The sequence below is a fragment of the Heptranchias perlo genome, unplaced genomic scaffold, assembly GCF_035084215.1.
Source record: "Heptranchias perlo isolate sHepPer1 unplaced genomic scaffold, sHepPer1.hap1 HAP1_SCAFFOLD_66, whole genome shotgun sequence".
Classification (NCBI taxonomy): domain Eukaryota; kingdom Metazoa; phylum Chordata; class Chondrichthyes; order Hexanchiformes; family Hexanchidae; genus Heptranchias; species Heptranchias perlo.
This window is the reverse complement of record NW_027139688.1, coordinates 3,337,338-3,342,947: the sequence shown is the minus strand read 5'-3', so window position 1 is coordinate 3,342,947 and position 5,610 is coordinate 3,337,338. Positions and strand designations below refer to the sequence as shown.

At 45.2% G+C, this 5,610-nt stretch overlaps 1 pseudogene; it reads left to right on the top strand.

The window, feature by feature from the left end:
* Window positions 1-596: 596 nt before the first annotated feature.
* LOC137318177 (beta-1,3-galactosyl-O-glycosyl-glycoprotein beta-1,6-N-acetylglucosaminyltransferase 3-like) lies at window positions 597-4,260 on the top strand (annotated as a pseudogene).
* The last annotated feature ends 1,350 nt before the right edge of the window (window positions 4,261-5,610 follow it).

Here is a 5,610-nt window from a genome sequence, read left to right as displayed (position 1 = left end):
ACTTTAACACGTGTTCTATCTTTGTCCTTTTCCATAACTATGCTAAAACTAACTGAGCCATGATCACTACCACCAAAATGCTCTCCCACTGATACTCCTTCCTCCTGCCCAGCTTCATTTTCAAAAACTAAATCCAGAGCTGCCCACTCTCTTGTTGGGCTTGCGATATACTGGCTAAAGTTCTCCTGAATGCAATTTAATAATTTTATGCCTTCTACACCCTTCACTTTGTTTGTGTCCCAGGTTAGTTGAAATCCACTACTATTACAGCCATATTGTTTTCGCACCTCTCCGAAATTTGTGCAGATATTTGTTTTTCTATCTCCCCCTGACGCTTTGGGCACAATAGTTAGAGATAAATGAAGAGAAGGATTGGGATCTGAAAAAGTTGCCGAGGTGGATAAATCACTGGGCCCAAAGATGACGCACCCGAGGCTGTTAAAGGAAGTCGGAGAGGAGATAGGAGGGACTCTGCACAATTCCTCAAACATTCTGAGATGTAAAATATACACTTGTGCATTGAAGGAGACCAAGTGGTTTATCTGTTCAAGATTGGAGGAGAGACGATAAATAGGCTAATCAGAGATCGATTCGTGATGAATCTGTTCAAGATTGCAGGAGAGAAGTTAAATCGGGTAATCAGAGATCTATTCGTGATGAATATGTTCAAGATTGCAGGAGAGAAGATAAATCGGGTAATCAGAGATCCATTAGTGATGAACCTGTTGAAAATTGCAGGAGAGAAGATAAATCGGGTAATCAGAGATGGATTAGTGATGAATCTTTTCAAGATTGGAGGAGAGAGGATAAATCGGGTAATCAGAGATCCATTAGTGATGAATCTGTTCAAGATTGGAGGAGAGAGGATAAATCGGGTAATCAGAGATCCATTAGTCTGCGCCCGTTTGGGGCAAACACATCGAATCCGAAATTTAAGCTCGAATAAGTGAATGTTGAGACACATCGGATGATCAAATGATGCTGGAACGGATTAGCTGAAGGCAAGTCCTGTCGGAGGGGATGTGCCGCGCTGTCGCGGGTGGTGAGGGCAGCGCTGAGGCAGTGCCGCGCTGTCGGAGTGGGGGTGGGGGAGCAGCGCTGAGGCAGTGCCGCGCTGTCGGAGTGGGGGTGGGGGAGCAGCGCTGAGGCAGTGCCGCGCTGTCGGAGTGGGGGTGGGGGAGCAGCGCTGAGGCAGTGCCGCGCTTTCGGGGTGGCAGGGTGGGCAGCGCTGAGGCAGTGCCGCGCTGAGGCAGTGCCGCGCTGTCGGGGTGAGGGTGTGTGGGGAGGGGGAAGTGCTGAGGCAGTGCCACTCTCTGATGCCAGTACGAAGGGAATGCTCGACTCTTGGAGGGTCAATGCCGAAGGGTGGAGGTGGTGTTGGGCAATATTGAGGGGGTGCTCTACAGTCAGTGGCAGTAGTGAGGGAGTGCTGTACTGTCCGAGTTGCCGTGTTTCGGATGAGAGCTGAACCAAATCTGGGGCAAGTCTGCCTTCTCAGGTCGACGTAACGGATCCAATGGCCTCAGTGCCCAGCCAATATTTATCATTAAACCAACGTCACTGAACCAGATGATCTGGACATTATCGAATTGCTGTTTGTGGGATCTTGCTGTGCGCAAGTTGGCTGTTAGGTTTCCTAAATTACAAAGTGACTACACTTCAAAAGTACCTCATTGGTTGTAAAAGCCTTTGGGTCGTCCTGAGGTGGTGAACGGCTCTATATAAATGCAAGTATTTCATTCTTTCCCCCCCCCCTCCCCATGGTTGACGCCATGTTCTCTTGTTCTAGACTCTGGGAAACATGTTGTTGATTTTCTTGACCATACTGTTTAGGATTTTGAATCTTTTATGAGACAAGGCCGAGCCTTCTCGTACCTTCATGAAGGAAAAGTTTATGGAAAGGCCTAAATTACAAAAAACGGCAACAGAGAATGTGGAATCTCGACACTAACTGACAGCAGTTACAGAACACAAATCACACCGGAAGGGTGGACAACGCACCAGGAGCAGGTGGGACCTGTCCAACAAAGCTGACAGCTGAAAGCCAATGAAGCCACAATTGTTGCTTTCATCCGACTTGAATTAATTGGAGGCTGGAAATCCCTGGAACAAAGTGCCGACTGGTCAAGAGCACAATTCCTCTATTTGTATATTTGCAAAAGAATTGTATCTGGAAATCGTGTCACATATTTATGTTTTAAATACCATTGAAAGAGCAATGATGATATTGGCATGGTGTTCTTACAGGCGGGCGGTACTGATGTCAATCCTGGGCGGACTCTCTATGACTTTTCTTGTTGGATATTTTTGCCAGGGAGGAAATCTGTTCGTAAACTATTGGAAACCAGTTAAACTAAAACCGGGTTATGACGTGCGATATGCATCTCTCGATCTGTCAGACATGAACTCGAGTTGCTTGAAGATAATCAGCGGTGACCCAGAATCCCTTGAAAAAGCTCTTATCAATTCGATTACAATCGCGAACAAACATAAAGTCTTCACTGAAATCGATTATTTAAAAATGACCCGAGATTGCGATTCTTTTGTTAAAAACCGGAAATACATCACTTTCTCCTCAAGCACGGAGGAACGCGATTTTCCTCTGGCCTATTCCATGGTGATCTTTGAAAAGATCGAGATGTTTGAGCGGCTCCGAAGAAGCATTTACGCTCCTCAGAACGTGTACTGCGTCCATGTGGACAGGAAGTCTCCAAAGCCGTTTCACTCGGCCGTCCATGCCATCGCCTCTTGTTTCAGTAATGTCTTCATTGTCAGTAAATTAGAGACAGTGACGTACGCCTCATGGTCCAGGGTTCAGGCTGATCTGAATTGTATGGAAGAGCTGCTGAGGAGCACAGTCCCCTGGAGATATCTCATCAATGTGTGTGGACAAGACTTTCCAATGAAACTAACCGAGAGATGGTCAACACTCTCATGGCCATGAACGGCTCAAATGTGATAGATTCGGTCCCTCCACCGGGATATAAACAGGTAACTGGGCCAGCTTCATATTTGCCCAGCCGCCAAATGTAATCAAAAGGAACGGAATGGACATTTGAAGGACTGGATGATTGGAGCGTGCTCTTCATCAGACTGCAGTGACACCACACGTCACCTGAAGCACAAGGAATGTGACACGACCCCCGTCCGGTGGTCTCACATCTCCCGCTTCACTGCATTGGAGAATCAAGCGCTGACCTGAACTTCCAGTTCGGCGGCCTCATGCCTCACATCGTATGTTTGATATCATTCGGTATGGGCAGGAGAATAGGAGGATAACTTCATACTTAACGGTATTGGGCCTTCTTGGCAGGCAACTGAAGACGTGGCAGATGATTATTTGCTGTTTATTACTTTATTTTCAAAGCGTTGACATACTGTCCTTCAGGTGTGTTTTTTGTTTGGCTTAATTAATTTCACGTGTCTAAATTCCAGGCTTGTGAGTGACCAGAGCAATTCTGGATAACCAACCTGCTAACATCTCCCATATCATTTCCCTTCAAGAGGCCATTTGTCGCAATGCAGTGTGCCTCCGCCTTATCATTACTGCTCGATATTCCTCTTGTGAGCCGCTCTATGTATCAGAATTTTGTAGGCCAAATTTATACAAGCAAAAAACATTAGCTAAAGTCTCAATGCATTGTTAATCGTTGCTGCTGCAAGTTGTGGTGCGTTACAAAAATAGGATGAAGTCGGAAAATGAGAAATGATTGCTCTTTTATTGACTTTCAGAGACGATGGAAGTTTCATTATGATATCCGTGGAACTGTGGTCTTAACAGATCGAGAGAAGAGCCCCCCTCCCATACGTAGCCCCATGTTTGTGGGGGCCGCATACATTCTGGTCACCAGAGAATTTGTCAGTAATTTATTCGTGAACTCGGAAATCCAGGCGTTTTTCAAGTGGTCGGAGGACACCGACAGTCCCGATGAACACATCTGGGCAACTCTGCAGAGAATGCCCGAGGTACCCGGCTCCATTCCATACACTCCCGGGCACCGCAATGGTGACCCACCAATCCTTACTCGAGCAGTGAAGTGGTCATTTGAGGCTGGTGATGTAGAGAAAGGAGCCCTTTATCCGCCTTGTAGAGGGAGGATCCGTCATCAACTGTGTGTTTATGCTTCTGCAGATTTGCACTGGATCTCCCAACAGAAACCGCTTTTCGCCAACAAGTTTGATTCTGAACTGGACAACACAGCGGTGCAATGCATGGAGGAATATGTCCGACATAGAGCGATTCACGGCACAGGAAGTTAAGAGTGAATGGGGAGATATGAGCACCAGGCAGAAAGTAGGGCTGTAACAACGAATCGATAACTATTTCAGATGAAGCATTGTGCTGAATAATAATGGGGGAATATATCACACCTCAAAAAATAAATAACAGGGGACCTATTGTTAGGCCAATGAGGACCCTTGTCATGAATATGACCATGATAGTGAACGCATAATTAATTCAAACTGGAGTATTGTAAAGAATTGGACTGTGATAGAGGCTGCATCAATCGTTGGAATTGAAGCATTGTAATTAATAGGACTGTAATTTTTGCTGCATCAATCTGTGGAATTGGATCATTTTAATGAAAGGACTGTAATATTTGCTGCATCAATCGTTGGAATTGGAGCATCGTAAATAATAGGACTGTAATAGAGGCTGCATCAATCGTTGGAATTGGAGCATTGTAATGAAAGGACTGTAATAGAGGCTGCATCAATCGTTGGAATTGGAGCATTGTAAATAATCGGACTGTAATAGTGGCTGCATCATTCGTTTGAATTGGAGCACTATAAATAATAGGACTGTAATAGTTGCTGCATCAATCGTTTGAATTGGAGCATTGTAAATAATTGGACTGTAATAGAGGCTGCATCAATCGTTGGAATTGGACCATTGTAAATTATAGGAGAGTCAAAGTGGCTGCATCAATCGTTGGAACCGAATCATTGTAATGAAAGGACTGTAATAGAGGATGCATCAATCGTTGGAATTGGAGCACTATAAATAATAGAACTGTAATAGTTGCTGCATCAATCGTTGGAATTGGAGCATTGTAAATAATCGGACTGTAATGGTGGATGCATCAATCGTTGGAATTAGAGCACTATAAATAATAGGACTGTAACAGTTGCTGCATCAATCGTTGGAATTGGAGCATTGTAAATAATTGGACTGTAATAGAGGCTGCATCAATCGTTGGAACTGGAGTATTGTAACTTAAATGTTCCGATGTGTTCCCACTTCGGATAATGGACTTAGGATTTTTTGTAAAATTTAGGCAAGCGATGACGACACTTTGTTTCACAGAAAGGACACATTACATACTCAATACAGAGGGATTGAAAATCCGCCGTTCTTCCAGCATCCTTCAGTCAAACGCTGTCAAGGCAGCGGGTGGAGGGTCGCCAGGAATCAGTCTGGGGAATAGTAAGGGAGAGCGACCCCATGACTATCGACACCCAGGCACTGATGAGTCAACGGGGGGATTTTGAATTTGGGCGATAGTGTAAAACAGGCGACATCGGATCAGCCGTCCGTCATATATAGAATCATAGAAAATTTACTGCACAGAAGGAGGCCATTCGGCCCATCGAGTCCGCACAAACCGA